Here is an 18,971-nt window from a genome sequence, read left to right on the forward strand (position 1 = left end):
GGGAGGTAGCCTAGTGGTAAAGAGACCCTGGGATAGATCCCCAGTACAAAAAAAAAAAAAGTAAAAGCAAAAGCCTAATTTTAAAATTTATATGGATATGCAAACTATGTTCAAGAGTCAAAGCATTTTTCAAAAAGAACAAAGTTGAAATACACCTCCATTTCAAAATCTACTATCTAAAGCTATAATAATCGAGACAGTATATAATACCCACAGAAGGACAGAGATTAACAAAATAGAAAATCCCGACCCATGCATTTATGATAAACTAATTTTTTGGTTTATTTTCCACATGCTGGGCATCAAACCCTAGGTCTTACTCATGCTAGGCAAGTACTCCATACCACTGAAATACATCTCCAGTCCTTTTTATTTTGAGATAGGGTCTCACTAAATTGCCCAGGGTGGCCTCAAATTTGTAATCCTCCTCCCTAGGCTTCCAAAGGAGCTGAGATGAGAGGTCTGGGTCACCCTGCCCAGTTATGATTAACTAATTCTTTGGTTTTTTTTTTTTTGTTTTTTTTTTTTGGAGGGGGGGTTGGCATTGGCAATTTATTAACCCAGGAGTGCTTTAACACTGAGTTCCAGCCCCAGTTCTTTTATTTTTTATTTTGAGAGAAGGTCTCACTAAGTTCCTAAGGGCAGCCTCAAACTTGCAATTCTCCTGTCACAGTCTCTCAAACTGCTGGGATTACAGGTATGTGCTACCATGCCTGGCTGATTAACTGATTTTTGATAAAGATTCCATGGTGAGTCAATGAAGAAAAGAATGTTTTAACAAATGATGCTAGAATTACTGAATACCCAAATGAAAGGTAAAAAGGGAAAGGATAAACAATCTTCACCTCACACTACCTATAAAAGTAACTTAAGGTTAATCACAAACCTAAATTTCTAAAAGAAAAAAGGCAAAAATCATTGTGACTGACATAAAGTACACATGTTTTTTTTTTTGTTTTGTTTCTTTGTTTGCTGTGGTATTGGAGTTTGAACCCAGGTCATCAAATCTGCTAAGCAAGCACTTAAATTCCTGCCCTCGCCCTTTTTTATTTGGTAGCAGGGACTGAACTCAGGGACACTTAACTACTGAGTCACATCCCCAGCCCTTTTTGTATTTTATTTAGAGACAGGGTCTCACTGAGTTGCTTAAGGTCTCACTAATTTGTTGAAGCTGGCTTTGAACTTCAATCTTCCTGCCTCGGCCTCCCAAGTCACTGGGATTACACAGCACCTGGCTCCCTAGCCCTTTTTTAAAGTTATTTTGAGAGAGGGTCTTTACATGGAGGCTGAGGTAGAAGGATAGCAAGTTTGATGCCAGCTTCAGCAATTTAGTGAGACCCTGTTTCAAAATATAAATGAATAAATAAATGGAGTGGGGATATAGCTCAGTGGTAAAGCATCCCTGAGTTTAATCCCCAATACCGAAAACACAAAAAATCTACAGTGCTAGCAACTCAGTCACTGCCTGGGGTCGATTGTTATAGTGAGAGATGAACTTTTTGCAGCGATGGAAATGTTCAATATCTTACTGTAGTGGTGATTTCCACGAGTGTTTACATCTGTCAAAACCCACTAAATTGCAATTTTAAGAGGGTGAAGTTTATTGTATATGAATTATACTCTCAAAAAGCCATCCAAAAACAAAGAGCTAAACTAAAATTAATTTGGACTTATGGCCAAGAAAAATTATTAAGACAAAAAAGCAAGGTACAGAACAGGGTACACAACATACTCCTATTTGTATAAAAAGGGAAATACGATATGATGGGAGAAAGGAAATACATATAACCATAGGTTTGCTTAAGCACAGAATAGGTGGAGATGTAAAAAACAGCAATAGTGATGATTTCTGGGAAAGACAACTACAGAACCAATACTCAGGAATGTGAGAAAAGCTTACTTTTCAATAAATATTAATTTAACTGTGGTCCTGGGGATCAAACCCAGGGGCCCTTCACCATTAAGATACATCCTCAGCCTTCTTTATTTTTTGACACAGGGTCTCACAGGGCCTCGAACTTGCAATCCTTCTGCCTCAGCCTCCCAAGTCACTGGAATTACAGGCATGAACCACCAAGCCCAGCTCTTTTTCTTTTTAATTTTGAGACAAGGTGTTCCTAATTTACCCAGGCTAGCCTTAGACTTGTGATCCTCCTGCCTATCTGCCAAACAACCAGGATTACAGGAGTGCACTACCATGAACAGTCAAAATATTTGATTATGTAAACATATGCCATTGTCAAAAAATAAGTGTTACATTTCCCTGAAAATATAAAAATATTTGGCATAATGACTAATCATCTTGAGAAACATAAAATTATAAAAGTATAAGCAGCTTACCGTAATGAAAAGAAAATCATATATCACCTTTTTAAGTTGAGTGATGATGCCTCTAAATGATGTTTCCAATTATTTCCTATATTTGGGAATTAAAAAAAAAAAAGAACTCTATAGCTAAAATAAAACAAACATTGAAAAACCACAGTATACTAAAAAATAGAGTCTTCCAAATGATGTACTAAAATAACTTCGACTAAGCTAGACAACACAACAGTCTAGTGATGATTTTTCACTACTGTATATGAAACATACTCAACTGCCAGATGGTTACCACCTCAATCACAATTTTTTTTTTTTTTTTAATAATCATCATCTTCTACCACAATTGCCACCTCCAAGAAAGAAATATACCCTCCTTCCCAACTGATGTTGAGTTTGGTCACACTCCTTACTCTGGCCTCAAGGCAGACAGAGTATACATTCTTGACCCTATATCTTCGATCACCTTACCTGCCTTAGCCAATGAGATGTTAGGAGCAATGATGCAAACATTTTAATATGTCTTTGTGAATCTGGGCTTGCCCCTCATATCTCTGTAATCACCAAGAGAGGAGTTTCACCAGGAAATTGCTGCCTCTCCAGCCCAGGCCACTGAATAAACACAGGGGGTAGAACTGAGTCAATCTCTAAATGAGGGGCCAAATCAAATGCACAGAGAGAAGTAAAGTTCACCTACACCCACATGTTATAATAGAGGTGATCAGTCAAGCCTAACCTAAATCACTTCAGTCACAGGTGTGCTACAGGTGTGTTAGCAAGACTGATATTGTAAGCGACTGAGGTTTGGAAAGTTTCTTGTACAGCAAGTGTTATTAATTTTTCTGGTTTGTTCTAAATTTCTCAAAGATTAAGCCTCATAGGAATAATAACTTGAAAATCAAACAAAGTTAATTTAAGTTCCTTTATTACTTTAGCACCAAGAATTTTAATTTTTAAAAGATCAATTAGCCAGGCACTATATATCAACACCTATAATCCAGTCTCAGGAGGCTGACAGAACACCTTTGGCCCAGGAGTTCAGGGCCACACAGAGCCTGAACTCCCCCCACCTCAACTAGGATTTAACCCAGGGGAGCTTTACTACGGAGCTGCATTCTCAGTTCTTTTTGCTTTTTATTTTGAGGCAGGGTCTAAATAAGTTGCTGAGGGCCTAAGTTACAGAGGCAAGCCTCCTCCTGCCTCAGTCTCTGAAATCACTGGGATTAGAAGCATGCACCAAAATTTCAAAAGACCCTGCACTCTTTAAAAAAAATAGCGAATTACTTAGCTTACTTCTACTTCTTTCAATTTCCAAATAATTTATTTTTTTTCAATTTCCAAATATTTTAATATAGCAATTAATTTGGCAGTTGGAACCTACCATGGAAAACAAGTGATATACATACATACAGTGATTGTCAATAGTCTGTTAGGTATACTAAGAATCACTTAATTTCAGTTTGCCCTATATGCCAAGTCATCACTAATCTAGCACTATACAACTTAATAACTGCCCTTTCTATTAAATATAACCTGGCAACTGAGAACCAAAATGCATTCTCTAATCTGCTGACAAATTAACCTAACTCCCACCACAACCCAAAAGTAGCTTAACAATGATATGAATCTCATCTTAGACAAAGGTGCTATAAACATACACTGGAGAAAAGATAGACTCTTCAACAAATGATGCTGGGAAAACTGGAAATCCATATGTAATAAAATGAAATTGAACCCCTATTTCTCACCCACAGAAAACTCAACTCTAAGTGGATCAAGGACCCAAGCATCAGACCAGAGACCCTGTGCTTACTAGAAGAAAAAGTAGGCCCAACTCTCCATCATGTCAGCTTAGGAACCAACTTCCTCAATAAGACTCCTAAAACGCAAGAAGTAAAATCAAGAATCAATTAATGGGATGGGACTAGGGCTGCAGCACAATGGTAGAGTACTTGCCTAGTATGTGTGAGGCACTAGGTTTGATCCTCAGCACCTCATAAAAATAAATGAATAAAAAAAGGTACTGCATCCATCTATAAGTAAAAAAAAAAAAAAAAAAAAATTTAAGAAAAACGGAATGGTATCAAACTGAAAAGTTTCTTCACAGCAAAGGAAACAATCAAGAACATGAACACAGATCCCATAAAATAGGAGAAAGTCTTTACCTACACCTCAATAGAGCATAAATCTCCAGGTTATCCAAAGAACTCAAAACAACATCAGAAAAATAAATAACCCAATCAATAAATGAGTGAGGAACTGAACACCCTCACTGGAGAAATTCGCATGGTCAAAAAAAATACATGGAAAAATGTTGAAAATCTCTAGCAATTTGAGAAATACAAATTAAAACTACACTGAGATTCCAATTCACTCCAGTCAGAATGACAATTATAAAGAATACAAGTAATGAATCCAATGAAAGAGAAATTAGGAAAATTACCACATTCACAATAGTTTCAACAAAATAAAATACATGGGACTCAATCTAACAAAAGAGGTGGAAGACCTCTACAATGAAAACTACTGAGCACTAAAGAAAGAAACTGAAGAAGACCTCAGAAGATGGAAAGATCTTCCATGCTCTCGGACAGGCAGAATTAACATTGTCAAAATGGTAATACTACCAAAAGCATTATACAAATTTAATGCAATTCCTATTAAAATTCTAATGACATCTTCATAGAACTAGAAAAAGCAATCATGAAATTCATTTGGAAAAATAAAGACACCCAGAGTAGCCAAAGTAATCCTTAGCAAGAAAAGTGAAGCAGGAGGCATCACAATACCATATCTTAAACTACTTTACAGAGCCACAGTAACAAAAACAGCATGGTTTTGACATCAAAACAGACACGTAGAACAATGGTACAGAATAGAAAACACAGAGAAAACCCACAAAAATACAGTTTTCTCATACTAGACAAAGACGCCGAAAATATTCATTAGAGAAGAGATAGCCTCTTCAACAAATGGCGCTGGGAAAATTGGAAGTTCATATGTAACAAAATGAAATTAAACCCCTATCTCTCACCCTGTACAAAACTCAACTCAAAGTGGATCAAAGACTTAGGCACTAGAATAGAGACCCTGCACCTAATAGAAGAAAAGGTAGGCCCAAATCTTCACCACGTCAGCTAAGGAACTGACTTCCTTAACAAGACTCCTAAAGCAAGAGAAGTAAAATCAAGAATCAACAAATGGGATGGATTCAAACTAAAAAGCTTCTTCTCAGCAAAGGAAACAATCAATAATGTGAAAAGAGAGCCTACAGATTGGGAAAAAAATCTTTACCACATGCACCTCAGGTAGAGCACTTATCTCCAAGATATATAAAGAACTCTAAAAACAAATAACCCAATCAATAAATGGGCTAAGGAACTGAACAGGCACTTCACAGAAGAAATACAATCAATCAACAAATATATGAAAAAAATGTTCAACATCTCTAGCAATCAAAGAAATGTAAATCAAAATTACCCTGTAAGATTTCATCTCACTCCAGCCAGAATGGCAATTATCAAGAATACAAGCAACACTAAATGTTGGCGAGGATGTGGGGGAAAAGGTACACTCATACATTGTTGGTGGGGATGCAAACTGATACAATCATTATGTAAAGCAGTATAGAGATTCCTCAGAAAACGTAGAATGGAATTACCACTTAACCCAGTTATCTCACTCCTTGGTTTTATACCCAAAGGTCTTAAAACCAGCATACTACAGTGACACATCAATGTTTATAGCAGCTCAATTCACAATAGCCAAACTATGGAACCAACCTAGATGCCCTTCAACAGAAGAATGGATAAAGAAAATGCGGTATATATACACAATGGAATATTACTCAGCCATAAAGAAGAATGAAATAATGGCATTTGCCAGTAAATGGATGGAGCTGGAGAATATCATATTAATCAAAGTAAGCCAATTCCAAAATACAAAAAGCCAAATGTTTCCTCTATATGTGGATGCTAATTCACAATGAGGAGGAGGGGGTTAGGGAAAAATAAAGAGGCACTATAGATCAGGCAGAGGAAAGTAAAGGGAGGGGAGGAGTCCTGTGGGTAGGAAAGATAGTAGAATGAATCAGACATTATTACCTTGTGTACATACAAGATTATATGGTATAATTCTACAACATGTACAACTAGAAAGAAGAGTGAAAAGTTATACTCCATTTATGTATGATATGTCAAAATGTATTTTACTGTCATGTATAACTAATTAGAACAAATAAAAATATTTTTAAAATAATAAAAAAGAATATAACAATAAATGTTGGCAAGGATGCTGGGAAAAAGGCACTCTCATGCACTGTTGGTAGGACTGCAAAATGATGCAACCACTCTGGAAAGCAGTATGCAGATTCCTTAGAAAATGTGGAATGGAACCACCATTTGACCCAGTTATCCCACTCCTCAGTTATATACCCAAAGGACCTAATAACAGCATACTACAGTGACGCAGACACATCAATGTTTACAGCAGCTCAATTCACAAAAAACAAGCTATGAAAACTTAGGTGTACTTGGATGGAAGAATGGATAAAATGTGGTATATATACACACAACGGAATATTACTCAGCCATAAAGAAAAATGAAATAATGGCATTTGCCAGTAAACAGACAGAACTGGAGAATTAGCTAAGTGAAATAAGCCAATGCCAAAATACAAAAGGCAAATGTTCTCTCTGATATCTGATATGTGGATGCTAACCCAAAGTAAGAGAGGGTGGGGAGGGGAAGAACAGAAATCCACTGGATTAAACAAAGGGGAGCAAAGGGAAGGGAGGCAGGAGGGGAACAGGAAGGACAGAAGAATTAATGGGACATAACTTTCCTAGTCTTGTATTTTAATACAAAACCAGGGTAACTGCATCACATACAACCACAAGAATGAGATCCTAAACAGAATAAAGTACACTCTATGTATGTATAATTTGCCAAAATATAGTCTACTGTCATATATAACTAAAAAGAATTTTTAAAAAATGATATGAATTTGAGGACCAAAAAATTATAACTAAACTTTACAGAAAATGAACACTGCAGAAAATTCCCAATAACATTTGCCCTTTCCTACAGAAAGATATTTATTTAAAAAAAAGATATTTACGAGACATGTTAGAAAATAAGAAGTTGAGAACACCCAACTTCCCACCTTGCTTCATAAGGAAATGTGCTCACATTTTAATCATTAACATACTCTGAATGTATACCATCCAATATGTTCTTGTATTCTGTCATCCAAAATACAAGACTTTGTGGGGTATGGGGGTAGAACACTGGAGATTAAACTCAAGAGGGCTTTACCACTGAGCTACATCACCAACCCTTTTTATTTATTTTTATTTTATTTTGAGATAGGGTCTTGCTAAATTGGTAAGGCTGGCCTCAAACTTGCAATCCTACCTCAGCCTTCAGTCACTGGGATTACAGACACACACCACAATGCACAGCTCTTTAAGTTTAAAGTAATGTTTAAAAAAAATTTTATAATTGAGATATAATTCCCATTCCAAAATATTCACCTCTTTATAGTATACAACTTAGTGCTTTTTAATACAGAGTTATGTAGCAATCACCATTACCTAATTACAGAATATCTTCCTTACCCCCAAGAGAAATCTCATGCTCATTAGGAGTCCCTATCCCCTCTGCCCTTGCTCCATCCATAGCAAATACTAATCTACTTTCTATCTCTATGGATTTGGCTATTCTGGACATTTCATATGAACAGAATCATACATGTAGCCTTTTGTAACTGATTTCTTTCATTTAAGCATAAGGTTTTCAAGGTTCAACTGTGTTGTTACATGAATGGTAACTATATTTCTTCTTATGGCTAAATATTATTCCACTAAATAGATAGATCACATTTTGTTTATACATCCATTAACTGAAACATGTGAGACTGCATCTCCTTTTCTACAATAAACAAACAGTGAAGCTATGAACGACCCTACATGTGTTTTTCAATGAACACATTTTCAAGTCTCTTGGGTATATACCAAGAATTACTGAGCCTTCTGGTAACTCTGTTGAACTTTTTGAGGGATTCCAAGTCAGCTGCTACCAGCTATTTATGAGAGTTTCAATTTCTGCACATCTTTGTCCAAACATTATTGTTTTTTTTTTTAAACCTTTGTCATCCTTGTGAGTGTATAATGCTATCTCATTATAGTTTTAATTTGTATTTCCCTAATGGTTAATAACAATCATCTTTTCATGTGCATACTGGTCATGTGAGGAATAAGAAAAGCATCTCTTCAAATTCTTTCCCTGTGTTTGTTTGTTGTTATTTATCTGGGGGTTCTGCTTTAATATTTTTGTTTTAGAGGTTGATAGACCTTTATTTTATTCACTTATTTTTATGCAGTGCTGAGAATCAAACCCAGCACCTCACACGTTAGGCCAGACCTCTATCACTGAGCTGCAACCCCCTCCCTTTTGTTTTGTTTTGTACTGGGGACTGAACCCAAGGGGTGCTTAACCACTGAGCCACACTTTAATTTTTTATTTTGCCTTTTTTTTTTTTTTTTTTTTAATTTGGAGACATGGCCTCGCTAAGTTGCTGAGGCTGGCTTTCAACTTGCCATTCTCCTGCCTCAGCCTTCTAAGTCATTAGGATTACAGGCATGCATCACTGTGCCACACCTTTTCCTGTTTTAAAAATTGGTTATCTTTTAATTATACCACTGAGTTGTAACAGTTCTTTACTGAGGAATTAAACTATTATTATTAGACCTATTTTTTTTTTTTTTTGGCGGTACCAGGGACTGAACCCAGGGAGGGGTGCCCTGAGTCACTTCAGAGCTCTTTTTATTTATTTTTTATTTTGGGGGGTACTGGGAATTGAAATCAGGGCACTCATCCACTGAGCCATAAGTCATATCCCCAGCCCTATTTTGTATTTTATTTAGAGACAGTCTTACTGAGTTGCTCAGTGCCTTGCCATTGATGAGGCTGGCTATGAACTCTTCAACTCCCACCTCAGCCTCCCAAGTCGCTGGGATTACAGATATGCACCACCTGGCCCAGCTTTATTTTTTTATTTTAAGACAGAGTCTCACCAAGTTTCCAGGCTGGCCTTGAACCTGGAATCCCCTTGCCTCAGCCTTTCAAGTATCTGCAATTACAAGCATGTGCCACTGGCCCAGCTTCACTTTCTTGACAGAGTCCTTTGACGCAAAAGCCTTTAACTTTAGATAAAGTCTAATCTATTTTTTCTTCGCATATAATTTAGGTGTCATCTAGAAACCAGCGTCTGCTCCAAGACCAAGAAAATGTCCACCTATTTTTTTTCTTCTATTAGTTACATAGTTTTAACTTACATTTTAGATTTCTCTCTAGCGCGCGCCCTTTCTTTTCCTTTCTCTTTTCCTCTCCTTTTCTCTCTTACCCTGCCTGGAGACACTCTGTTTGCTTAATAAATTCCCTTATGTGATTTCCCACGTCTGGCGCGGTTTCGTGGAATTTCCTTACACAGAGTAAGTTGAGAGATGTTCCTTCCTCTTTTATTTTTTGAGAAACTTTTAATTTTTTGTTTTATTTTATTTATTTATTTACTTATTTTTTGTAGTACTAGGGGATTGAACCCAGGACCAAATGCGTGCTAGGCAAGCATTCTACCACTCTACCACTAAGCTACATCAAGCTCAACTTAGTTTTTGGAATGTCTATAAACATTTGATGGATTTCACCAGTGAAGCCATTTGGGTCAGGGCTTTTCTTCTGAGTGATATTTATTTTTATTATTATTATTAATTCAATGTCTATTCCTTCAAACAACATTACTCTATGTAAATTTATGATTACACAAATGGTATGCCTTTACACCATGTACAAACAGAGAAACAACATGTATCCCATTTGTTTACAATAAAAAAAAAATGTCTATTCCTTATATGTCTATTCAGATTTTTGATTTCTTCTAGAGTCAGTGTCAGTAAGTTCTATCTTTCTAGGAATTTTTCCAAATTTATACAGGTTACCAAAATTATTAACATACTATTGTTTATAGTATTCCCTGTTAAAACTTTTTTATTTCTGTTACAACTGTCCCCCTTTCATTCCTTAATTCAGTAATTTGAATCTTCTTTCTCATCTTAAAACCAATAAAAGGCAAAAGCAATTTTGGGAGTGAGGGTGTAGTTCAGTAGTAGAATGCGTGCTTAGCATGCATAAAGTTATGGGTTCCACCCGCAACACTTGCAAAATAAATATATAAAACTAACACGAGCATTAAAAAAATCAAATATTTAAAGAAATGTAAAGATGTACAATACTTTTTCACTAAAAACTGCAAAACATTACTTAGAGAAATTAATGATGTCCTAAAAAGTGAAAAGATGTATCATGTTGAAGTCTTCAGTATTCTTTCTGTTGTGGTGGTAAGAGATCAAACCCAGGGCCTCATGCATGTTTGGCACTGGCTCTACCACTTATCTACATCCACAGTACAAGATTCAATATGCTTAAAAAATCTATTACTCTCATTGGGTATGGTAGTGCACACCTGTAATACCAGTGACTTAGGAGGCTCAGGAAGAAGGATCCCAAGTTCAAGGCCAGCTGGGCAATTTAGTGAGACTGTCTTGAAAAATAAGGGTAGCTTAATGGTAAAGCACCCCTGGGTTCAGTGCTAAGAATGTAGCTCAATGGTAGAGTACCGGCCTCTATCACCGCAGACCTAAAACTTGCATGTACTCTGGCTTGTGGCTGGATTCAATATAGTTAGTGGGAGGCAGTGAGACCACTAAAAGCAGAGTGAGAGGAGCATATTTATTCATCAGGTTCATCAGGTCACTACAAAGGGTCTCCTAGCTCTTTGTGACAAGATGTGAGTGAAATGTGAACTCAAGACAAATTCAGACAGAAAGAAGACTGAGAACTCAGATGTCCCAAATTCCCCTGAATGGTCCTTGCCTGCAAATGAATCCCACCCTCAACCAGGATCATCTTTTGGTCACTGTAACTGGAGCAGGTGCCTCAAAAGGAAAATACCAATTCTCCTCAGGTACAGAGAATCAGATCTCAACGCAGTCCAGAAAAATGAAAGACCAATTGTAGAAGGAAAGAGCCTCTACACTTATCATTGGCAGGAGTATGGAGAACAAGAGAATAGATTCCAAAGGTAAAAGACCATGGGGGGAAAGGCACAGGGATCAAGAACAATGGAATACAAGGCTTAATAAGACCAAATTTACCGTCATGAGTGGGCTTACCTGATATTCTCTTGCTGTGAAGGGCCAGATAGCAAGAATGTTAGGCTGTAATGGTCCACATACAATATCTCACATATTCTTCTTTGCTTTTTACAACCTTAAAAAAAAAAATACAAAAACCATTCTTAGCTCAAGGGCTGGGGCAGTGCGGGCTGAGAGGAATAACTGGCCAAATTTGGCCCAAACAATATTTACCAACTGCTAGTCCTTTAACAATTATTTAGATAACCTATGAATCACTAAACAGTCACCTTTGTTCTTGGAGTTATTTCTGATTCTTAAAATTTCACATCAATCAATTCAACATTAACAAGTCCTATCTACATTCAAAACACATCTAGAATCTCATCACTCATGTGTGTCTACCATTATCACCTGGTCCAAGCTACCTATACAGAATTTTTGCACTAGCTTCCTAATGAGTAATCCTGTAATCAGCTGTGGTCCCTTCCCTACTTCTCCCTCAGTTTCTTCTTAATGTAGCAGCCACGGTGCTCTTATAAAATTTAAATCAGACTGTTTTGTTTCTCCGCTCAAAATCCTCTAAGGACTTCCCATCCCATTTAAAGTAAAAGCAAAAGTTGGCAGGTCACAAAAGTTGGCACATGCCTTAGCAACTCAGGAGACTGAGGTATAAAGATGGCAAATTCAAGGCTAATCTCAGCAATTTAGTAAGACCCTAAGAAATTTAACAAGACCCTATCTCAAAATTTAAAGAAAGTTTAGTAGCAAAGTACCCTGGGTTCAACAATTCAGGGCCAAAATTTTTTTACAAAGTAAAAAGTAAAAGCAAAGGCTCAACGTTAACTATTAGCTACTTTCTAGTTCTGGCCTGCTCCAGTCAAGTTGTCCTCTTTGCTATTCCTTGAATACCTTAATAAATACATTCCTAAGACTAATAAGCGTTCTAGGCATATCAGCTTTCAAAGGACCAGTAATTTTTTGTTCCAGAAGGCTGGGGGGTGTAGTTCAGTGGAGGAGCACATGCCTAGAATGTGTGAGGCTCTGTTCAGTCCCCAGCACCACACACACACACACACACACACACACACACACACACACACACACACACACCCCCCTCAAAACTAGTTTTTGCAGTACAAGGGACACAATTCAGGGTACTTTACACCTGAACTGCATTCCAGGTTCTTTTGTTTTTGTTTTTTTTAATTTTGAGACAGGGTCTCTTCAAGTTGACCAGACTGGTCTTGAATTTGCAATCCTCCTGCCTTAGCCTCCAGTCATTGGGATTACAGGCATGTGCCACCACATCCAGCTCAAAATTAATTTTAATACGAAAACTAGAATGTGCACATACCTTCAAAAAATCTAAAGCAATAACAAATTAGCAAAAAAATTTTTGTTTGTTTGTTTGCAGTATTGGGGATTGATCCCAGGGCCTCAAGCATGCTAGGGAAGCACTCTACTACTAAGTCTTACTTCCAGCCCCTAGCAAAAACATTTTTAACAGATCATGAGCTAAGCCAAATGGTCTACCACTACCAAGTGTAATCAGTAAAAGGAGCAGATATAATTCAATTTTAAGAATGTTACAAATAGAGGGCTGGGGAGATAGCTCAGCTGGTAGAGTGCTTGCCTCACAAGCACAAGGCCCTGAGTTCGATCCCCAGAATCGCAAAAAAAAAAAAAAAAAAAAAAAAAAAAAAAAAAAGTTACAAATAGATACCAACAAATCAAATAAAAACAATTACCCTAATACCTCAATGAAGGCCCTTTCCTCTTCCAAATCACTTTTTTTTGTTTTTTTTTCTTAAGCAGAGCTGCTATAGTGTTAGGTAAACAGGGATCATCAAGCAGACAGTCTTTATTTACTTATTTTTAGTTGTCTATGGACATTTATTTTATTTAATTGTATGTGGTGCTGAGAATCGAGCCCAGTGCCTCACACATGCCACGCAAGCGCTCTACCACTGAGCCACAATCCCAGTCCCCAAATCGCTTCTTTTCTTTATGAGAACCCTACAAATATTTTACACAATCTGCTCTTGATGTTTCAAATATCACTGAACTTTCTAGCTAGCTATCTTAAGTTGTGGTAATTCCATCAGAAGACTAACTGTAAAATTCAGCACAGTACATCTCTCAATCTAACAAAATTTACAAAAGTACTTTTCACCCAAGCCACTACAAAAGCCTCTTTGATTCCATAAAACACTGATGCAAATTCAGGTAAACAATACAGGGCCGTGTACATGCTAAGCAAGCGTTCTACTGCTGGAATTACAGAAACGCACCACCATGCCATGCTCAAATTCAGGAAGCCTTCTAATCAACTGGAAAAGATTTCTAAAAAAATAGAACAAATTTTCAGCAATATTTAGCTTGAACATGGCACAAAGAAGACTATAAGGTCTACCAAGAGAAGAAATCACACTTACATTTAAGCCTTCAATTGATACAGATCCATTTATACCAATCAAATGCAAGCTCCCCTTGTCTACTGTCTCTTCTCTTATTACCTTCCTCCTACCTTTCCTTCCATTGCTGATCGCCTTCTTAACCAATAAGTGTCCTTCCTTTAACCTCTTCGCATAATGCAAATTCTACCTTCGAGCTCTAATTAAAAACTGACTTTTTCCAAACCATTCCTTTCCTCTAAAACTCTCTGGTAGAGGGCTAAATGGTGGTCTCAAAAAAGATGTATCTCTGTCCTAATCCTTGGAACCTGTGAATGTGATTTTAGTAGGGAGAAAATTTATTTGCAGACAACAATTAAGGGTCTTGAAATGAGATCATCCTAAATTATCCAGGAGAGCCTTAAATCCAGTAAGAAACATCCTTATAAGATAAGACACAATGCGTGATGGTGCACTCCCAGCAGCTGTGGAGGCTGAAGCAGGAGGATCACAAGTTCAAAGACAATCTCAGCAACTTAGCAAGACCCCGTCTCAAAATAAAATATAAAAGGGCTGGGGATGTGATTCAGTGATTAAGCATCCCTGGCTTAAATCCCCAGTACCAAAAAGAAAAGAAATTAAAAATTGTTTTAAGGAACAAAAAGTTTAAAATAATTATTAGTTACTAAAAACATAGCTGGGGTATTCTAGTGGTAGAACACATGCTTGGCATAAAATGAGGCCCTGGATTCCATCTCCAGCACCAAAAATATAGTTAAAAACATAAAACATCACAACTGAAGCAACAATAGACCATTAACAGAGAATGCAACAGAATACACACCACAACACAAGGTACTGCCGCTAATAAATTTTTCCTAACTTTCAGAGAATAAATCTATTAAGCTGGTACAATGCCACACCTGTAATTCCAGTTACTCAGGAGGCTGAGGAAGGAGGCTTCATATAGTAGTTCGAGTGCAGACTGGGCCAAGGTATCAAGACCCCATCTCAAAAAGAAAAAATTAGGAGTAAACCTTGCTGGACAGTGGCTTATATCTTTAATCCCAGGCACCTGGGAGGCTGAAGCAGAAGGGTCACAAATTTGAGGTTAGGTCTCAAAAAAAAAAAAAAAAAGACTAGTGGGGCTTAGCTCTGGGTAGAGTGTTCCCCAGTTCAATCCCCAGTACTGCAGAGAAAAGAACACATCTATTACACAAATGGCCCCAAAATAAAAGTAGGTGGTATGCATCAACTCATTTATGTGGAAGTAATAGCTGGAGATTTAAATTTAATAAAAGAAAAACTATACACCCAAAATCACTAATATTTGAATAAATAAATAAGAAATAAAGATGCCAAAGTGGAATTTTGACAGCCATTAGATATAACAGGTTCATAAACTACACAAGTATAAAGTAATTCCATAATACATATAAATTAATCTGTCATATTTAGGTATGCACAACACAGAAAACACACTGGGCTGAGGCTATAGCTCAGTAATAGAGTACTTGCCTAGCATGTGCATGGCCCTGGGTTTGATCCCCAGCATTACAGGGGTGGTGGGGATAACAGACTGAAATGTTGACACTGATCACCTCTGGGGAGATAAAAGGTGAGAACAAAAAGTACACAAAGAGGGCTGGGGAAATAGCTCAGTCGGTAGAGTGCCTGCCTTGCAAGCATGAGGCCCTGGGTTCGATCCCCAGCACCACCAAAAAAAAAAAAAAAAAAAAAAAAAAAAGTACACAAAGAAGCCAGGCTTAGTGACATATCCCAGCTACTTGGAATGCTCACAAGAGGCTCACAAGTTGAGGTCAGCCTGAGCAATTTAGCAAGACTAAAGTAAAAGGCTCTGGGGCATGAAACTTAAGTAAGTGGTAGAGCATTTATCTAGCACACAGGAGGCCCTAGATAAAATATAAAGATGACCCTAATAAAGTATGACCCTCCCAAATACATATCTGTATATACAAACACAAATTCTTTAGAACTATTCAGGGCTGGGGATATAGCTCAGTTCATAGAGTGCTTACCTATCAAAAGCACAAGGCTCTGGGTTCAATCCCCAGCACCAAAAAAATAATAAATAAATAAATCCTTAAATAGAACTATGCAAAATGCACAGGAAAAGCTAAAAGAGAATTTGGATATGTTTACACAATAGCTTGAACCTAAATGCTCACAGCATTAATCATAAAAGCCAAAGTAAACACAACATAAATCTATCAAGTGATGAACAAACAAAATTTGATATCTTTCTATGGTTGAGACTATTATACTCAACCATAGAAAGGAAGAAAGTACTGACAAATGTACAGCATGGTTGAACCTTAAAAATATTAGGCTAAAAGAAAAAACCAAACACAAAAGTCCAATATTGTTGATGTTGATTTCTTTTATTTCCTTTGGGGTGCATGTGTGGAACTGAGGATTTAACTGGGTGCTCTACCACTAAGCTACACCCCCAGCCTTTTTTTTATTTTTCATTTTGAAATTGGGTCTTGTTAAGTAGCTGAGTGTTTTGCCAAGATGCTGAGGCTGGCTTCGAACTTGGATCCTACTGCCTCAGCCTCACAAGTGATTGGGATGATATGTGTATGCAACACATCCCCAAGCCTATTGACTTCATTAAAATGAAATGTCCAGAAGACAAACCTACATAGACAAAGTAATAGGGGGTTTCTTTTTTAGGTAGATGAAAATATCCTAAAATTATACGTTGATAATGATTGCATAGGTCTAAATACACTAAAAACTACTCAGCTATATATTTTAAGGGTAGGATACATTAAAACTGAAATGATATACACTTTAGCATATGTGAGATTTTTTTAAAAAAATTTTTTTAGATGTTGATAGAACTTTATTTTATTCATTTATTTATATGTGGTGCCGAGAATCAAACCCAGAGCCTCACACATGCTAGGCAAGCACTCTACCACTGAGCCACAACCCCAGCCCAGTGTATGTGAGATTTTAAAAAATGAGCCTAAATTGTCTTTCAAAAATTATTTTGAAGTTGGGTACGGTGGTGCACGCCTATAATCTCAGAAGCTCAAGAGGCTGAGGGAAAAGAATCAGAGTTCAAAGCCAGACTCAGAAACTTAGTGAGGCCCTAAGCATCTCAGCAAGACCCTGTCTCTAAATAAAATATTAAAAAGGGCAGGGGATAATTAGAATGGTGATTATCAAGAATACAAGCAACAATTAGTGTTGGAGAGGATGTGGGGAAAAGGTACACTCAAACATTGCTGGTGGGACTGCAAATTAGTGCAGCCACTCTGGAAAGCAGTGTGGAGATTCCTTAGAAAACTTGGAATGGACCCACCATTTGACCTAGCTATCCCACTCCTCGACAAATACCCAAAGGACTTAAAATCAGCACACTACAGAGATACAGCCACATCAATGTTCATAGCTACTCAATTCACAATAGCCAGGCTGTGGAACCAACCTAGATGTCCTTCAATTGATGAATGGATAAAGAAACTGTGGTATATATATATATATATATATATATATATATATATATATATATACACACACACACACACACACACACACACACACACACAATGGAATATTACTCAGTTATAAGGGATAATAAAATTATGGCATTTGCAGGCAAATGGATGAAACTGGAGAATATCATGCTAAGTGAGATAAGCCAATCTCAAAAAACCAAAGGAGAATGATCTCACTGATAAGCAGATGACGACACATAATGGGGGCGGGGAGGGGGGCAAGAATGGAGGAAGGAGGGACTGTATAGAGGGAAAAGAGGGGTGGGAGGGGTGGGGGGAAGGAAAAAATAACAGAATGAATCAAACACCATTACCCTATGTAAATGTATGATTACGCAAAGGGTATGCCGTTACTCCATGTACAAACAGAAACAACATGTATCCCATTTGTTTACAATAAAATTTTTTTTTTTTTTTAAAAGGGCAGGGGATGTACTCAGTGGATAAGCGCTCCTGGGTTCAATCCTGGGTACCAAAAAAAAAGAGTAAACAAGTATAGGTGTGTGACACTATGCCCAGCAATATTTGCCTATTTCTCAGTCATCATCATTAAAGACACTACAACAGAAAGATATCCTACTACAAAGCCTCAGAACAGTGCCTACCATAAGCACTTAGTATTAAAGTAATAATTAACTGTATTTCTAATATAATAAATAAAAAACAGCATAAAAAAGAAAATATTTCCTTAGTTACTCCTGGTTTCATCTACTCCACTCCCATATTCTCATCCCTTTCAGCTTCAATTACCATATTCCCCCTCCTATTTCCTTGGTGATACTGGGCATCAAACCAAGGGCCTGGTACATGCTAGGCAAGCATTATAGAACTGAACTACATCCCAAGACCAACTGCATTAATTCTAAATATTCAATCGCATACCTTGAGACAGCAGTTCTCAACATTTGGTATAGGAACCCTTGGGATTCCACAGGCCCTTTCAAGAAGTTCCTGATATCAAAATCATATAAGGGTAAAAGCTCAATTAAAAGTACAAAACTGAAAGCCAAGCGTGCTGGCACATGCCTGTAATCCCAACAACTTGGGAAGCTCTGGCAAGATCAAAATTAAGAGGCCAGCCTCAGCAGCTTAATGAATGTGTCTCAAAATAAAAAATTTAAAAAAAAAAAAAAAAAAGGGCTAGGGATGTATTTCAGTACAGCGCCCCCACATTGAATCCCCAGTACCAAAAAAAAGTACAAAACCTGGGGCTGAGGGTGTGTGGCTCAGTGGTAAAGCATTTACCCAGCATGTACAAGGACCTGGTTTCAATCCCCAGCACAGCACACCAAAAGTACAAAACAGACCAATGAATTTTAATGTAGTAGTATAAAAAATATAAGAAAAAAGTTTTAAATTCCACATTGTAACTTTAAAATTTTACCACATCTTGAGTTCTGTTGCAGTATCAAAGAAAAATATCACAATTATGTGGAAAAGTTATTAAAATATTCTTCCCAGCATATTGACTATGAAGCTGGATTTTTCTTCATATACTCCAACTTAGAACATATAACAACAGCTTGAACACAGAA

General features: G+C 37.1%; 1 protein-coding gene and 1 long non-coding RNA gene across 2 annotated transcripts in view; both read right to left on the bottom strand.

The window, feature by feature from the left end:
• The window catches only part of ESCO1 (establishment of sister chromatid cohesion N-acetyltransferase 1), a 75,331-nt gene that overhangs the window by 53,279 nt on the left and 3,081 nt on the right, over positions 1-18,971 (bottom strand). The window contains 1 exon segment of the mRNA XM_079108362.1: positions 11,550-11,646. The gene's annotated coding sequence lies outside the window, so the exon portion shown is untranslated.
• LOC306643294 lies at positions 3,384-5,669 on the bottom strand. The gene is made up of 2 exons (XR_013758877.1): positions 5,592-5,669; positions 3,384-5,549 (listed from the first exon to the last, which is right to left on the bottom strand). It is a non-coding gene; the product is annotated as an uncharacterized lncRNA (long non-coding RNA).

This window comes from Sciurus vulgaris (assembly GCF_902686455.1).
Source record: "Sciurus vulgaris genome assembly, chromosome: 13".
NCBI classification, from domain to species: domain Eukaryota; kingdom Metazoa; phylum Chordata; class Mammalia; order Rodentia; family Sciuridae; genus Sciurus; species Sciurus vulgaris.